The sequence below is a fragment of the Haliaeetus leucocephalus genome, unplaced genomic scaffold (assembly GCF_000737465.1).
Source record: "Haliaeetus leucocephalus isolate CR32 unplaced genomic scaffold, Haliaeetus_leucocephalus-4.0 Scaffold636, whole genome shotgun sequence".
In the NCBI taxonomy this organism is placed as follows: Eukaryota; Metazoa; Chordata; class Aves; order Accipitriformes; family Accipitridae; genus Haliaeetus; species Haliaeetus leucocephalus.
Window position 1 is genome coordinate 6,341,314 of NW_010973072.1, and position 18,448 is coordinate 6,359,761.

Consider the following 18,448-nt stretch of genomic DNA (forward strand, 5'->3'; position numbering starts at 1 on the left):
GCGGGGGGGGGGGGGGGGGCGGCCGGCTGCGGCGCGGCGGTGCGGTCCTCCCGGTCCGGCGAGCGGCGCACGCCGGGGGCTCCCGTTAGCAGGGCGAAGCCACCTCGGGCTTCTCGGGGAGGAAGGTTGGTGTGACCATTTTGCCCTCCGAGGCCGGTGATTCCCTCGGGGGGGCTGTGTCGGCGGGAAACGGCTTTTCTCTGTCGAGGGACGGGGCAGCAAAGGGCCGGAGCCGTGCCGGTGCAGCTCCGGGCACTTCAGCGTCTCCTTGCGAAACGGGTTGCTCGCTCGCTCCGCAGAGTGAAGCGATGAGCGGGGTGGCTGAGGAAGGGTGACTGGGACGCTAGCTCTCCCTCGTTGTTTACTTGGTGGGATTTAATATATGGCTGGTCATAAATATTGGTAGTCTTTGACGTGCTTCACATTTGAAAGGCACAGATGACAACTGCGTTATTCCCTCTCCTGATCTCAGGCAGAGGGTACAGGAATGCAGCACTTAGTTCACTTCTTCAGTGGTTGCACTGTATTTACGAGTTCAGCAAATGCTCTGTGGTAGAAGAGCTTTCTTGAAATCATAATTTTCCAGAAAGCAGCAGTTGACATAACCTTTCCCAAGCGCCGATGGAAAGAGTAGTTAACTTGAACTGGCAACCACGTATCTTTTTATCCATGGGACCTTGTCTTCTTTAAGATAGCCATTATTACCCTTGTATTGGCAGAACTATCTTCTTTACAACCTAAGCCTGTGAACCCCTTCTAATTTTCCAGGTAACCACTGAGGCAAGAAATCTTCAAAAGACTGTCACAAAGAGCTCTATACTAGTATAAAGACAACAATTTTCTAAGTTTCATCAAGTGTTTGGTTAGGCCACAGGAAAAAAAGCATTATGTGTATCTGTTGTGACACCTTCATCTTGGCTGATACTGGGGTTGCTGATATTCTTGATTCACCATCCATCTTTTGATGTGCATTGTGAAGTCTCACCTGGATGCCTTTTAACACCCCATGGCTTTGCAGCATCCTTGTAGCAGATTTTAGCCAGCACTTTTGCTATGTTTAGACTTTTCAGATACTGCTGTGTTCTGGAATCATACTTCACCTCTGGCTTCAGTTTTTCATGCATATGTTACTGTCTACCATATGCTGATGACAGGGCTGTAACTCTCCCACTCTGATGCTTCAGTTGCAGTGTTGGTTTTGTTGCAGTGCCTGGCATAGGTTCAGGACTGAGTAACTCCACACTTTCTAAAATGAAACTGAAGACTGAAATCACTGTTGACTGAGTTGGTTGACTCAGACGCATGCAACAGTTTTGCAGGTTCTCTGGCATGATACAGACATGTGCTTTTCTTGTTCTCGTAAATACACCTGGTTTTGTTCCAGAGCTCAGGAGCTGAGTGCAGTGCAGCACTTGTAATAACAATAATAATAACTGGTAGCTTGAGGTGACAGAAGGGTTATGTCTTGCAAGCTTTGGACAAAAGGTCATCTGTTTGGCAGAGGGCAACGCGGAGGCTGAGTGGGAGACCCGATCTGCTCAAAAATATGTGCTCCGCATTGAGCTTCCACCCAAATCACAGCTTGACCAGGTACCAGAATGGGCTGTTGGCAGGACTAGAACCAAGTGTCCAGGTGTCTGCACCCTGGCTCTGCTGCTCAGCTGCCCTTCTACACAGTAGATTCGGTTTAATGAGAATATTTATCTGTGTATAACAATTTAGATATAGAATAGGAAGTAGTCTAGAGGCCACGGTCTGTTCTTTGAGAAGTAGAAAATTATTATATTAAGACTTCGCTGTTTGAATAATTGATCTGTTTTGTTTGCTCATAGGCTTCAACTTTCTTAAAATACTGTGGAAAATGCTATTAAATGGTAGCTGGTTTAGATGATCCCTGCATATCTTTCCTATTTAATACTAACACTGCCTTCTGGTCACACTTTTGCATTGATTAAAAATAAATAGATCTTACTATTTACTTTAATGCTCCCTTACAGCATAGGTCCTAAATTGCATGGCATGATGACAGTAGTCTCCAGAAGGTGTGGGAAGAAGCTGAAAAAGCATCATCCCCTTTTTTACTAATGTCAACAATTAGCCTTTGGTATTTGCATATTGTTTTAAATATGAAATGCTAAGTAATGGTATTAACAAAAGCAGAAGCCTATTACTGCATATGCATCTGCCATTTTTTCTCTGATGATTTGTTGTGTCTTAAATCAGGATCTCTTTGGAGGTAGAACTTGTGTATCTGTACAACACTCTGCACAGTGGAGTGCTGTTTCCTGGTTGGTGCCTTTTTATGCGAATGTAGTCATATCACAAGAGAATGTACATCCTGATTATGTCCATTACAGCAAGAATGTCACGGAAGTTAGGTAGTTTCTCTTTAATTTGTTAAATGGAAAGGGAGCTCTGTGCTAAGTTCTCTATCTGTGGTACAGAAAACATGGCTGGTTATTGGTTATAACCAAAGATGGGTTACATCTTAGCAATGAAGTGTAACATCATGCACATTCCTATTCTACAATGCCCTCTTTCAGCCAGATTATCAACACAGTTAAGCTGGTTCACAGTAGCTGAGGATCTGATGCCCTACAACCTGAAAAGTCTCCAGTGGGTTTGTATGCAGAATACAAAGCCTATTGTTTAAAGGTGTCTCTTTAACAAGACACTGAAGCCTTTCTCTTCATATACAGGAGGGAGTTTCCAAGGAGTAGAGAACATTAAAAATTACGTTTTTACCGTGTATAGAGCACCTCATGCATTTTCTAGTGCGTGCATGTAAAAAACAGTCAGGCTTATAAATTGTCAGGCTTGTATAATAATAATAATGTGGTTACAGCCTTCTCAGTAAATGATCTTTACAATATAGTCTTGGGGAGTCTGCTCTGAAGCAGAGCACTCAAGCATTTTGGTCAGTCCTCATTACCAAGTGCACAGCTTCATTTAGAATCATCTGCCTTGCCATCAGCAGGGACTCATAATGCCCTGATTAAATAACTGCATGCCACACCAGGGAAATAGCCACAAAGAAACAAAGCAGTTTTTCACCATCCTTTTGAACATTGCACTTCTTGGATAACATTTCTGCTGATCTTTTCCTTCCGCCTTCAGTTTGTGTGAGGTCTGGAAGTAAATGCAAAACTTGCAGTGAATGCCCCAGCTTCAGTCAGTATAAGGAAGCAGAAATGCAAGAAAACCCCAAAGGTTATGTTTTGATGCAATTTACTTCACCATGAAATTTGCTTATTGTTTTCATTTGAATGGTAACTCAGCATTGGAGGTAAGCTGCCGCACTCCTATATTGCAGAGGTCCATCTTTTCAACTGTTTTGGAATATGAAGTGAATATTAGGAGAAAGGGGCCCTATTACAGGCCAGCACTGAAGAGGAAGCTGGAGATTCCCAACATGAGACTCAGTAGTAGCATGAATCCTTTGTAGCCAGCTTTACTTCTCTCCCTTCGTGCTGTGAATGTTTTATCACAGATTATGTCCAGGCAAGGTACTGTGAGATGGCAGTGCACTCCGGAACAGCACCAGTGGGGTGATTTTATCTAGTTCTGAGATTGCTATGATTTGTTCCAACAGCAGAAAGATAGTACTATTCCCAAGTTTACAGAGGTCCTGGGCTGACACCTGTGAAAGCTTATTTCACCATGTTCAGTTAGTTTATCTTGAAAACCTTCCTAAGCTTGTTAGCCAGAAAGAGATTCTTGTATGTATTTCTATGCTCTGCTGCTGAGCACTGAGAGTGGTTCAAACACTGAAAATATGCACTATTTAATATTTTGCATTTGCATTCCTTGGCAGCATGGGAAGGTGGATGGCTTATATCTATCCGGAACATTTCTGGTTCAAGTTTGTTTTAGAAGTGCTGTTATGCACAGAGATGGTCTTTCAGCTTGCAAAAGTTTGAAAAGCTGAAAAGAAAATGACCATAGATTGCAATAACATAGATAGTGGTCCTGTAACCAGGTCATCTTTTCTCTTTGGTGAACAAAAAATGAAGAAAAGGTATTTATACCCTGGTTATGGGCACTTGCTTTATCTAATCTAGTGGGAACTGCTTGCATCGCTTTTAAGGCCTGATTTCATTAACAGAACAGAATGGCTGCATCTTAGAACAGGATCTAGCTCATGATGTTTTAATGTTGCTTAATGACATTTTATAATAATTTGAAGAATTTCTGTTGCAATATTAAAAAAATCAAGTAGCATCAGAGAAGCACACTTGTCTTGAACAGCAAAGCCTGCACAACTAGTGTCCTGTGACATCTCTCTGTCATTCTGGTCACCAACAAGTAGTTAGGATGGGTTTGTATTAATCATATGCCTCTATGTATTAGTCAAAAAGTAGGTAAATGCCAATTCAGTTTTGACTTTTTATGTCAGCTCTATAAAATTTGGAGATTTAATAGCTCTCTATATATCTAGTACAGACAGACTGGATAGAAAGTTGATTCCTGTGAGACATCAGTGCAGTCCTGTGTATTCATGCTGGATTGGTCCCAAGTGACTGTAGAAAAGCAAATTTATTTAGAGTCTAAAAAAGGTGGGCGTAGCCCTGGTACTTGGTGGGGAGTACAGCTGAATGTCCTTATTCTTCTTCCTTCTGTATTGCTTCATGAGAGTGAAAGGTGACTTGTGTTGTCTCACAAGACAGGGAAGGAAATGTCATTAGAAAGTTGCAATGATGCTCAGGGCTGCCAAGTCAGAAACTACAGAGCAATGCTGGGAATTCAGGTTTTCTCAGCATGAGGGAAGAGTCATGAATTGGGACAGACAAGGGGCTGAAGTTTACTCCGCACCGCCCACAGTGGAATCCAAACCTGCATCAATTATACTATCATCTGGTAGTTAAATATTCAAACACACACCTTTGGGCCTTCTTCCATAATACCTCATGTATCGCTGTGACATCCACAAACCCCATTCAGTGCTTTGCGTAAAAACTGTTACTGTAACATCTCTCCAGTCAGCCAGGAATGCAGTATGACCCTGCCTATCATGTTCTCATGATACTGTCACTCAGTCTCATCATGTCTCCACCCTGATTTAAAAAAGAAAAAAAAAAAAGTTTCACAGGCACAAGCAGAATTTATATAGCCTAACTACCACTGCTGTTCTTTCACAGTGATGCCCTTGTGTTACCGTAAATTCCCCTAAATTGTTAATTGTATCTATTACAGGCAATAGAACAGACAAAGCATATTAGCCTTATTCAGACCATCTACTAACATAGGTGAGAAAGAAGCTAACTGAAGGGTGTACACAATTACATTTCTTTTTATACAAGCAGCAAGTCTGCTGGCTTTATGAAGGTCTGAAGACAGGCTTCAAATAGAGAATGTAATTAATATTCTTTCCATGTCTCCATTTAAAAAAAAAAAACCTGTGTAAAAATTTCGAAAAGAGAGTGACCAAGAAATTCAAATGTGACAATAAAACACTAATAGTGAACCCCAGACCTTTTTAGAAAATATTTAACAAAATATTGTAATAAACAAAGACAACTGATTCAAAGGATGATGTCAGTTCTAGATTTTTTTTCTTGTTCATAATTATTAATGTTAACATAATTAGATTGTAGTTCAAGAGGAAAGCAGCCTGTGTCTGATCTGTAAAACCAAGACCGAACTCCCACACTGAAAATCATGAAGAATTTCTAGAAAGGATTGAGGCTGTTTTCTCACCTGCTTCAGTGGCAGTCAGATGGCTCTAAAATTCTCCCACACAGCTTAGTGTTTCTACAAGTCACTGGTGATTTTGGCTAGCACCATGCGCATACAATTTATCTGCATTCTCATTGCTTATCCACTTTTACATGTACTACATCCTGATCCTTCTCCTTCTGCAAAATATTTCTTAAATTGCAAACCTACCACATAATAATCTCCACCAGGTCATTCCTGCATCACCTGTAACTCATAAAGAAGGGTGTATCTGTGTTTTGTGTTACTTCACAAAGAGCCAGGAGAATGATTTACAGAGTAAGACTAATCCAGTTTATACTATCTACACACGGTCTCATTTTTCTAATTCCTCCTCCCACAGCTAGGTGCTCCAGGCAGCTGCTGAAACAGAGGAAGAAGGAAAAGGGAGAACTGGAAATATTTTAGTGCCTCAGAGTGCATTCTTGCTAAAATATTGGTCAACAACTGGAGGAACTGTGACCCTTAGAGCAGCTTCTTCCAGGTGCTACTTCATGTTGGTCTCCCAGTCCACAGAATTCTGTAGCACAGATCCCTACAGAAATATACTTTCCTATCTGGTGACAGAAGTAAAATCAGTTAATGGGCTACTCTTGCCCCCATAGTCTCACTATCATGAGTTTTGCCCTTCCTTCACTTTTCTATCTAGCTATGGGCTATGTGTGTCCAAGGTTTCTCAAAAAAAAGTGCAGCTAATTTACTCCTGAACTTGTTCCATGGTTCTGAACCATGTAATTGTCTGTTGGCAGTACTTTGTATCATACAAAGTCCAACCTGTCCTACAAAACACACACAAATGAGAAAAACTACTGCCAAACCACCCCAATCTAATCAAAGCTAAAGGGGTCGAGTGTAGTAGGAGTCTGGCTAATTCTGGGTAGGGGCTACCTTGCAAAAAACATGTTGGTTATTATGGATCAGGGTCTTACTGCTGCACATCTACTAACATATGTCAGCAAAGACATTTTTGTCAGCCGAGGTACTCATAAATCAGAGGGTTAATGACTTCTAAAATCTCTGTGCCCAACTGTGTGTACCAGGCAGGAAATTAACACTTCATGTGTAATGCAGTGTTTATATTCAAACCAGTGCCAATCAATAATTTTTGCAAAAGTTATAGATGAGGCTAAAGTGTCATATTTGGGACTGTTGCTCATGAATTTTCCTTTTTCCTTTAAAGATATTTTACAGAAAAAAATGCATTAGACCTGGAAAGTAGGACACTTTGAACTACACACATAATCCCTGCTGTTGGTAGCCTGTGGGATTATGGACTCAGTCTGTGTAATTTTTTTGGCTATGTTTGATAATTGATCTCTTAGTTGTGTAGCGTGTTTTCATCAGAGTAATGACTTGTGAGAATGTGTGTGTGTCTGTCTCAAGGGTGTGTTATAAAACAGGATTAAAAAGTTATATTCAGGATGGGGCACACGCTGCAAAGTGCTGTGTATCATGCGTGAAGTTTATAGAGTTTTCTTGTAGTTACTGAGCACAAGAAAGGTTTGAACTCAGCAGTCTGTAATCCTGAATCCCAAAATACTTTTCCTCTGTAGCTGAATATGTTCCATTTTCATATGAGTCTTACTTAGTAAAATAGTCCCAGAGACTCAATAAATAATGCTAATTTATTTCCATGAAACATGTTCTGCTGTCTAACTACATAAAAAGGCATCGTATAAATGCATTCAAAATTCAAAGATGAAAAATGTAGGCTTGGAGGGAAAACTATGAGAAATCAGCAGGAGCACCCTCGGATAATTACGTTAGTTGCCCTTCAGGATCAGCAATGAAATGTGAATTATCAACATTTTGTCAGTTCATAAAGGGCAAAATATTTGAGATAATAATTTTAAGAGAATTTGTCATTAAATGAGGATGAATGATTTTCAGCAAGACAAGCTGCTCATTGCAAAAGCCTAATGATTGCAAACACTACCAAAATGCAAGAGGTAATTTGTTATTGTAAGAATATCAGCAGTGTTTAAGGATCTTTTTATTGCCCTGAACCCTTCCCTCACCCAAACCTTTATTGATTAGGGATTTAAGAGGTTTTGTACAGACACATTTGGGATTTTATATACTGATAAAATTGGAACAAAATATTCTCATTATAAAATAGTTTAATGGTTTTGCTCATCTGTTGGAGAAAACAACTCCAACACCAGAAAACGAGTCAACAGTCAGTTCTACCACTAATGCCCTTTCAGTACATGAGGCAAAAGGAAGTTTTAGAATAATGGTATTGAAGCCAAATGAGCAAGACAGTGACCTGACCTCCTGGGGAAATGACAGAGAAGCCTGACTGACACTTTCTTAGTTACAAATACAGAACACAGTCCTGACTTCATTGACATAGATATAAGTTTCCTCACGGATTTCAATAAAAGCAAAACTGGACTGGTCTCTGTGACTTTGTCTCCTGGAGCCCTGTTCAACTCGATTCTCTTCAGAAACACTGGTGAGGGAATCCGGGGGCTGTGTCAGTTCTATGAGGATTCCCCTGGATATCTGTGTCAGGCTGCCCCGTGAGTTTGGTCTCTCTGTCCTGGTTTCAGCTGGGATAGAGTTGTCTTCCCAGTAGCTGGTACAGTGCTATGTTTTGAGTTCAGTATGTGAAGAATGTTGATAACACTGATGTTTTCAGTTGTTGCTAAGAAGTGTTTAGACTATAGTCAAGGATTTTTCAGCTTCTCATGCCCAGCCAGCGAGAAAGCTGGAGGGGCACGAGAAGTTGGCACAGGACACAGCCAGGGCACCTGACCCAAACTGGCCAACAGTGTATTCCATACCATGTGATGTCACATCCGGTATAGGAACTGGGGGGAGTGGGGGCGGGGGATCACCGCTCGGGAACTAACTGGGTGTTGATCGGTGGGTGGTGAGCAATTGCACCATTTGTACATTCCAATGCTTTTATTATTACTGTTGTCATTTTATTGGTGTTATCATTATTAGTTTTTTCTTTTCTGTTCTATTAAACTGTTCTTATCTCAACCCACAAGTTTTACTTCTTTTCCCGATTTTCTCCCCCATCCCACTGGATGGGGGGGGAAGTGAGTGAGTGGCTGCCTGGAGCTTAGTTGCTGGCTGGGGTTAAACCGCAACACTGTTCTCACTTCTCACTGGCCACATCCTGCAGTCCTGCAGAGCCTTGGCAAGCAGTGACAAGCATTAAGTCCCTGGAGAACCGTTTGCACTGGCAGGGGTAAGGCCATTTCAATCTTCTTGTCTCTGAGCAGTGAATCGTTAGCTAATACACTGGAGCCCCTATGGTGAGTGGCTGTTCCTCAAACTATCCTGTTTCACAGGAGAAAAGGAAGTCACAGCAATTCAGTTATGCATTTGTGCCCCCGCTCTCCTTATCCAATCTGTAGTTTTTTCTCCTCTAGTCTTCTACCATGGATTCCCATACAACTACTGGGCACTGTGCCTGGGAGGGGACTGAAGTTACTGCAGTTTGGCAGACTCTTAAGACAGATTTTCCTTCAGGCTGATACTTGTCTGTAGCACAGAGAGAGTATGTGGGATGTGATAGTGAAGGGCACAGCCATGGAGTTTTGAAAGCCAGTAAAATCAAGATCCATTTTTCTCTGCCTTGGTAAGGTGTGAACCATCCTGCGATTACAAAATTTCTTTTTCTTTCATACAAAAAGAAGGTGAAAGCCAGCTATCTGTTTGTCTCAGTGGTACAGATTAAGACTCTGCCAAACTGCCTTCGTTTCCTCACCTCTGAGACCTCCAGGGAGGCAGTCAGCTCAGCCTCACATCAGCCCAATGCCAGTTGTGAGGAAGAAAATATTAACATATTTAAAGAAAACTGAATCAAAATTAAGTATCCAAAAGCAAAAAAACCAGAGGTTGCTAGAGAATGACTCCACATCCACAGATGAAAGGCAAATGCAAAACGGATTTGTTTGCCAACTGCCATCGTTATTTTGTGTGAGTTGAAGAGATGGAGCCCTGGTGCCTTTCACCTGAGCATACACTGAGAAAGACCTAGCCAGTTTTGGCTCTACTTCCTCTGGCAATTTCATCTTTAAGGAAGGGTACTGCTTTTGCCTGTGGCTCCCTGGAGGCACTCTGTGCCTCATACATTGGAGAACAAGATTCCAGTATATTCTCTGCTGCCTGGCCTTCCAGTTTGCCATCAGACTGTACACATTGTATGCCTATGGCCTTAGGAATAGCAACATCCATCGCCCTGGGAAATTACTAGTCTTTTCTCCTATGAAATGTGAAACACCTTTTTTCTTGGCTTTTGAGGAGCCTCTTCTCAGTATTTAATTAGTTGCTGGAGTGGGAATCTGTTACGTGAACCAGTTTCTTTACTGTCTGAAGCAATTCTCCATACCAGTATCACTTTGGCCTTTACTGGATTGGACTTGTATGTCTATAATATTTATCCAGTGGTTTTAAGGTTGCCTAAAATTATTGGCCAGCTGCTGGGAAGATGTTTAGAGCACTGTTAGAAAACTGTGTTATTAGAGAATCATGTCACAGAGGGGGGAAAGAAAGAGAAACATGCTTTCTGGTATGCGATTGGATAATCTTAAAGGAGAATATTGTAAAGATGTGAAATTTAGAAACATCAGTGGCCATTTTACTGTTCTTTCACTGGCAACATATGCTGCTCTTTATCAATTGATGCTCATAGGAGAAACCATAAACCCATGAATTCTTAAAGAGGTTTTGCAAGACTTTCTGAGACTGAACATTTTGTTGACTTTTTTTCCTAAAACAAAAAAATTAATGAAGACAGAAAAAGTCTTTTAAAAATACCAAACTAAATAAGTTTTAAAAAACTGAACATTAGCTGTAGCTGGCACTGTTACAGCATTTGAAACTTAAATGCTGAAGCTTTGTGTTAGTATTACGGGATCAGAATATGACTCTAGTGAGGAATAAAATGGAAAACCACAAGCTATTTCCTTTGACCACTGAGCAAAATGACAGATGTAAATGAACAAGCAAAGTGTGTTTCTTAATATTGCTTTTTAATTCTCCATCACATAAGATGAATTGATGAAGCATGAATTGCTTTCCTTGGAGTGTGGCTTAAACCCAGTCTTGCGCCAGATGGGAATGTGCATTGATTTCAGTGGGATCTCCACACTAGGAGAGGTACCGACCACAGTAACTAACTGTACCAGTTTCTATTTACAGCCTTCTGATAGTGCTGAATCTCATGCAGGTCTGTGGCAGGGTTGGACGTGGAAACCCCTTCCTGACTCCTAGCAGTCTTCCTGAGCCAGACTAAAATAGATAAAGGTCTAACCCAGTGCCACTGAATAAAACTGAAAATGAGGGCTTTTGGGTCAGACCTTCAAAGGCAATTTTCACTCATTTTTTGTGTTGGGTTTTTAGATCCATTTTCTCATAGGAACAGCTGTCAGATCATATACACTGTGCAAACTTTCCACGAGGCTGCATATAGCTGTGTATTCTCCCCATTCTCTTAAGGAGAAACTGCTGTTTAAAGTGCATAAGGTTGTATTTTCAGTTCATAACATGATGGGAAAAGGTGAAAGGAATATGCAAAAAAACAATGGTAACTACATTGTCAGCATCATGATTTATTTAAATGTAAACCAAGTTTTCATCTCACGCAGCTTTATTTTGAAAAATAAAATATTGTTTTAAGCAGTCAGTTCATTCCCCTGTCCCTGTGTCCTGTGCCCCCCCCCCCGGTGTGAAGGCATTCAAGAACAGATACCAAGAGCTAGGTACTTTAGGCACTAGCAACTCCTGTCTCTGGCACTAGCTTTAAGATAATCAGAAAGATACTAGAAAAGATAGCCCCTGCTCTCACAAATCAGACCTCTGGAAATAGTTAACTGATGCAGTTTGATTTCTGGAATTGTTTTTTCTGTGTCTCTGAGACACTGGAGGTCACTAGAGAGAGGACAAAGGCACTGGTGCTTGTGGTGTGAGAAGCACTGAGGTACCTGGAGGCAGTCAGTGACCAGCATGGTCCTTTTTATTTCTGTATTTATGAAGTGAACAAAGTATTCGGTAGAGATGTAACAGTAGTACTAGGATGATAATTGGGGAAGGAGGGGAATATTAAGGCCTATTTCAAGGCTTGGCTGCATTTTATGAAATTATTTTCATATACTGCCTTGGGGTTCTGATCAAGATGGGTGCCAGAGCTCTTGTACTGGCTCCAGCAACATTTTCCATTACATTCAATTCTTGTCTTTGATATACAGACACAGTGTGCTAGAATGAGTGACTGAGCTTAATTCATCCACTCTCCTTGATTCCTCCTCTCTTTACTGCAGCTCTCTCTGCCTCATCTCTTAAGTCTGTTCATTCAAAGAAAAAAAACCAACTATGACTCAAACCACAGCACTCCTACTGTAGGGTTTGTATATGCAAAACCACAGTGATTTGAGGACTGGACAGACCACACCTAATGCATATAAAGCACTCTGAGCTGGTGTAGTCCAAGTTGTGTCTGTTCAGCAGAGGTACAATGCAAAGGTGCTGAAACTTTAGAGTAATTCCCTATCAAAAATAAAGAGCATGTACAAGAGCTCTTCCAACAGGAATCAGCCAGGCAGAGCATTTTTTCAAGCATCATCTTAGTTTTATTTTGTTGCAGTGATTTCATAATTGCTGATGTGAGATTTTTCTTCAGTAATGGTTAAGAAATTTTATTGCGTTTACCTTTTATGTAGAATAGTCTGGATATAAAATACCTTAGTAATAATTTCTTATAGTAAAGAAAATCATAGCACTTAATTTCATTGTTTTAAAATTATGTGGCTAGTCATGATAGGTAAATCTAATGTAACTATTTTCATGCTGGGAAGGTGTAACACCACTGTGTTGCAAGCAAGAAAAAACTGTCTCCATCTGCGAGTCCTCCACATATATAGGTATTTACACCAAAGAAAACATTGTCCTTGTAGCATGTTTTCATTCACTCTGCACAAGGGAAAAAAGACATTTCTTAGAAGTCAAATAATTTGTGTGTTTATAAGGAGGCCATCCACTGCCCTTCACAGGAGTAAAATATACAAGAAGCAGGAAACAGAACGCCTTCTCATAGAATATCCTTCTAATAATTTCCCCAGGCTTCCTTATTCTGGAGTGGTAGAAAGGCAAAATATCCCAGCTAGAAGCCATTTTATATCTACTAGAACAGATGATCAGAATTCTTATCAGTTTCTAGGTACTATGGAAAGTGCTCTTCTACAAACAGTAGGGAGAGTTTTCTGTATGCTATCCAAGAAGACTGGATAGCAATGATATTTCTGTGGGCAAAACCAGAGCATTATCAGATGTTGGCTAGGATAAGATGGGTGTTTGCTGGTGAGTCAAATAAAGAAACAGGCAGCATGGGAGATGGTTGTTTTGAGATGTGTATCTTTCTAAATGAATCAATACTGCAAATGAGCTGAAAATTGTGCAAACAGATGCAAATAAAATAGCATGAACTGTTTACAGAAATATTTGAGCATTAGTTTATACCCCAGTCTGCACCAACACAAATTAGGTCAGAGATAATAAATTCAGAAGAAAGGCCAGTAAAAATGAGACTCATTACCGAAGGCTTACTTAATCCAGGAGGTGATTAACTTTGCATAGTGACTTCTGAGGAGATAATTAAAAAGAACTTATCCTTTTTTTTTTTTTTAACAAATAAATTCCCATTGAAAAGAAGAATTTGGAAACAGAACTTAAAATTGCAAACAAAAGGTAAATTCATTACTTAGTCCTATAGAAATTACTTAAATCACACTTCTGTAAGATCTATTATTAGTCTGCTATTAGCAATATATAGGAACAGTGGTTTGAGACAGTTTATAGTGAGTGTGTTTTGTCTATTCTGATAACACTTCCTGAATAGAGTCAATATTATTTTCTTTGCAGGTTGCAAGAAGTTTTCATATAGCAACAGGGGAGATGTAAACACTTAATGAAATAGGAAAATCTCATTGTAAAGCCAAAGAATTGAATAGGAAAGATGACCTGAGGGGAAAAGAGGAAGAAAAAAGGAAGCAATTTAGCTTGATTAATTTTTAAAAACAACAGATTTCGTGCTGGTGGCATCCCAATATTTTGCTGAATAACAAATCTGTTTCTAGCTCTTTCTGAGCTTATGTTTAAATCATATAAGGAATTTCTACTTAAGAAAGAGGAGTCTGGTCTGTTGGTTTTGTGGTGGCTGATTCCCAGAGATGTGTATGTCAGTGTATGTCAAAGATCTAGACCTCAAGCTTTGTAATGTGGAGATGTACTGAGACCAGATTCTGGGCTTAGATGAAAAAACCTGTTAGTTTTTCTAAGACCTCCTTCATAAGAAAGCTAGCTTCACATATAAATGACCTCCAACTTTGCACCAAGTATTTGTATCACACATACTGATTTTTGCAAAACAGGTAGAATTCTCTTTCATTTCCTGGTGTGAGTGGATGAGGTCTCATATTACCTTGGTACTGATAATTTATCTGGGCAGGATTTTAAATGGGACACACTCCCAGGCTGGGTATATGTCGTGGTTTAACCCCAGCCAGCAACTAAGCACCACGCAGCCGCTCACTCACTCCCCCCCATCCCACTGGATGGGGGAGAAAATTGGGAAAAGAAGTAAAACTCATGGGTTGAGATAAGAACGGTTTAATAGAACAGAAAAGAAGAAACTAATAATGATAATGATAACACTAATGAAATGACAACAGTAGTAATAAAAGGATTGGAATGTACAAATGATGCGCAGGGCAATTGCTCACCACCCGCCGACCGACACCCAGCCAGTCCCCCAGTGGCGATTCCCCACCCCCTCTTCCCAGTTCCTAAACTGGATGGGACGTCCCATGGTATGGAATACACTGTTGGCCAGTTTGGGTCAGGTGCCCTGGCTGGGCATGAGAAGCTGAAAAATCCTTGACTATAGTCTAAACACTACTGAGCAACAACTGAAAACATCAGTGTTATCAACATTCTTCCCATACTGAACTCAAAACATAGCACTGTACCAGCTACTAGGAAGACAGTTAACTCTATCCCAGCTGAAACCAGGACAGTATATAATTAAGAAAATCTTCTCTAAGGCTGTGATATGTGATATAGCTGTGACTGTGATAAGAAACAGCTGTTTGTTCAAGAAAGTAAGCAGCTCACTTTCCATCCCAAAGCTGCTCAAATCTTAGGTCTAAGCTGCTTATGAATAAAGCACAGTAAATTAGGGGCCTTTATCTTCCCTAAAACAGGCAGGTGAGGAGGGGTGAGGAACTGGCATGGTCATTACTCTGTCCCTCTTAGCTGCTGGAAAGATTTGGCAGGTGCAAGTTGAAATGGAAAGATGTATGGCAATTTACTACAAGGCTTCTCCTGAGCCAGGAGGAAGCAGAGAGCACAGCTGGGTGCAGAGCGCCTTGGTTGGTGCCCCTGTTCTCAAGCTCAGAGAAAACCAACCCCTGCAACAAATCTGCCTGCCACTCCTCACAAAATCCAGGTCAGGCTGAGGCAGGCTGGACAGTAGTAATGACTTGGTATTCACAAACAAATGAGCTAAATCTCTGGGTTTTCTGCAAGCAGCAGTTAGTTGCTGAAACAATATCATGCAAGATTAGCTTATTTGTCTCATCTGCAGAGATAGATTTATTTATTTATTTATTTATTTACCTGTGTGTAGCGAGATAGAGAAGAGAGAGGAACCAGAAGAACAGAATATTAGGAGAAGTTTCTGGGTTTAGAACTACTGGAATATTGAGGGCACCCTTCTGTCAGGTTAGGTCAATAGAAGAGTCACTGATATGAAATACACAGTGGTATATCTTCTACACAGAGGTGGAAAAATGCCACTGTTATTTCAGTTACAGCAAGACAAATTAGGTTGCTTAGTTTCAGACTGACATGTAATGTGGTCTGGGGGAAATTGCTTTCACACCTCACCTAAAGCCACCAGCCAAATGTGTGAAAAAATCCTGTTGTCAGAGCATCTGGCAACAAGGAATGTGGTACTGATACCCAAACTAGAGTTTATTTAAAATTGGAAGTAACAGCAGGAAGTCTGGAAGACGTTCTTGCACAATTCAATTACAGTACTTTGTTAAGTCTGTCATAATTCTCTGCAGACCTAATTATATGGACAGCTCTTCTTTAAATCCCACTCAAAACCACTTAATCCTTCTTTATATACAACAGAAATGGCTGGATGAGATACCACAGGCTACTTTGCAAATGGACTGTACTAGTCTTGAAGAGAGTTTGTGGCTCAGTTCAGGCACTGGGGATGCTGGAAACTGAAGTCTGAAATGGTCACACCAATCACGATGATGCCCTTCCAGTGTGCAATAATTGCTCTAAAAAATTTCTGTATGTGAGCAAGTCCTTCTTCCACTCTATCAGTATATCTGAGAAACGAGTAAAGATACTCTGTGTTGCTAGATTTTTGTGTCTGATGTGTGATAGGAACTGTACTGAGATGATACTAAGCTGGCTACTGAGCAGTCACTTGCAGACCAGCTTGCATCTGAAGGTGTGAGCTGTAGTGACTTTATCACAGCCACCATAAGAAAAAAAAAGTTAAACCTGCCAAATTTAGAATCTGGATATTAGAAAACTGTCTCAACTCAGAGATGCGATTTATATCAAAACAGAGGATTCGGTTTCAGGTGAATGGAGAACCACATGTGAATCCACAAATAATGTCTTTGGCGTTTCTTAATTCAACGGGACTTGAGTTTTAAAAGGATTTTATAAAAATCCATTAATTCCAAACTCCCTTTGCTGTTTTAATGATTCTGTTTTCCTCATTGCTATGCATTTGCCCTCTAACAGGCTGAAGAGATGTATGCAACTTTGTTATAATTGACTGTAATGGAAATTGCCTAGACGGAGACTTGGAATCAACTTCAAAATAGCAAGGTTGAGCCCTATAATTGGAGTGTCAAAACCCCCAAGGGTTTTCAAGACCCAATCTGTGAGTGTCATTAGGGTAATTTATGTTAGTGGACATACTTCTGCATACCCTGAATTTATTTACATCAGAAGCACTTCCTGCAAATTTTGATCACATTAAAAAAATCTGTATTTTTGACTTAATATTATGGCACAATCACATCAGGCCTGGGGCTTTTATTTCATTGTTTATGGGAAGACTTTCATATGAAGTTATATTTATCTTATATTTTCAAAGAAACATTTAGTTCAATATTAAGTTCTGAGTCCTTAGGCATTTATTGCTGTGAGTGCTGAAATTCTGTTTCCTGATCTGTAAATATGGTTTGTATCAGCTTTTAAACTGCTGCCAGAGGGGGTACTAATGAGGAAAAGTCCTCCCTCTCCCCCTAAAATTGACTATTTAGGAGACTATTCAGGGTATTGTGAGTCACAGATCAAAGACATGATATAAAAATAGAGAAAACTAGTAGAACTCTCAGTAGTAGAAAAAAACTACATGTAAATCATAATGATAGTGCTATAAACCAGCACCAAATCATATACAGATTTACAGCTAGAAAAGAAATTATTCTAGTTACAGATAATTAGGTAGCAAATTGTCCTATTGTACTGAGTCAGTTCCTTGCATAAGCGAACACCCTATCTTGAAGTGGTAGTTTAATTTGACAGGATGGATCCTTATGACTTCAGACATGGCGAAAGAGTCTGGAATCTTTGTGTGGGCAATGTCTGACTGCAGAGGACACTGGACTTCAAAAAGCTAAATCCTACCTTAAAGACTAAAGCCCCAGATAATGGTAAAATTAATCTTTTCTACTTCCTGAGTCCATCTTCCTGCAACTGCAGACAATCATACAATACCTGAGCTTATTCACAGGACCTGTCTGTTTTTTTCCCCACAAAGTGAGGCCAGACCCTTTAAAGATTTGTATGTTCTGATGTTAGTTTAAAACAGCTTTGGTTCCTTTCCTCCAATATCCTACTTGAAAGACTGATTCAGAATGTTACTGCTTTGGATAGTTACTAGTTTCCAGTCTAAGCTTATTCTTTACCTCTACTTAATTTTATACCATCCATTATCATTTAACAAACAACCCTTTCCCCTGTCCTTGATCCTTTCCTCTTAGCTAACCAAAATCTCCATCTTCACAAGTAGATGAGTACCACAATTTTGACAGCGTCAAAAGTCAGGAGAATGCTGAAATCTGAAAGCTTAAGTGCAAGATAGAACAAATGGAATTTACCATCCAAATACAGGATGGCAGTATAGATTTTAAGATACATTAAGTCTGAATATCACATTAAGTCCCATGCATCACGTTAGATTTCTACAATAACTCCAGACTGGTGCAAATTCACAGGGTCTTCATTGTCAGAGAAGGATGAACAACTATTGAGAGATGAGCTGTTTTTTCAGGGTATCATTACAATCAAAATGACGTAGTCTATGCACAGAGCAGTTTTTTAAGACTAGGGAGAGCTTTTTCCTGGGGGAAATGTAAGATTAAAGGATTGCATAATTACCCACTTAGGAAATTGGAACTGTCATAAATTGACAAAAGACAAAGCCAAGAATAATTACTGCTTATAAATTTCTCAGAATAACAAACAAGACAATTTAATTGATACTTTTTGTGACAGGCAAGATCTTTACAGATCTTATCGTCATGGACTTGTGCTGATATGTATCTTTGAATAGGGAACAAGGGCAGAAAACGGTTCCTAAAGTAGAAAATTGGAACCGTCTTTTAACCATAAAACTTCTAGATAGCAAAGTATTGAAGACTATCTGTAATTAGGAATCACTTTTACTGCCTGA

At 40.0% G+C, this 18,448-nt stretch overlaps 1 protein-coding gene across 1 annotated transcript in view; it reads left to right on the plus strand.

The window, feature by feature from the left end:
* Positions 1-18,448, plus strand: part of LOC104838641 (chromosome unknown open reading frame, human C16orf45) — a 54,089-nt gene that overhangs the window by 215 nt on the left and 35,426 nt on the right. The window lies entirely within an intron of this gene.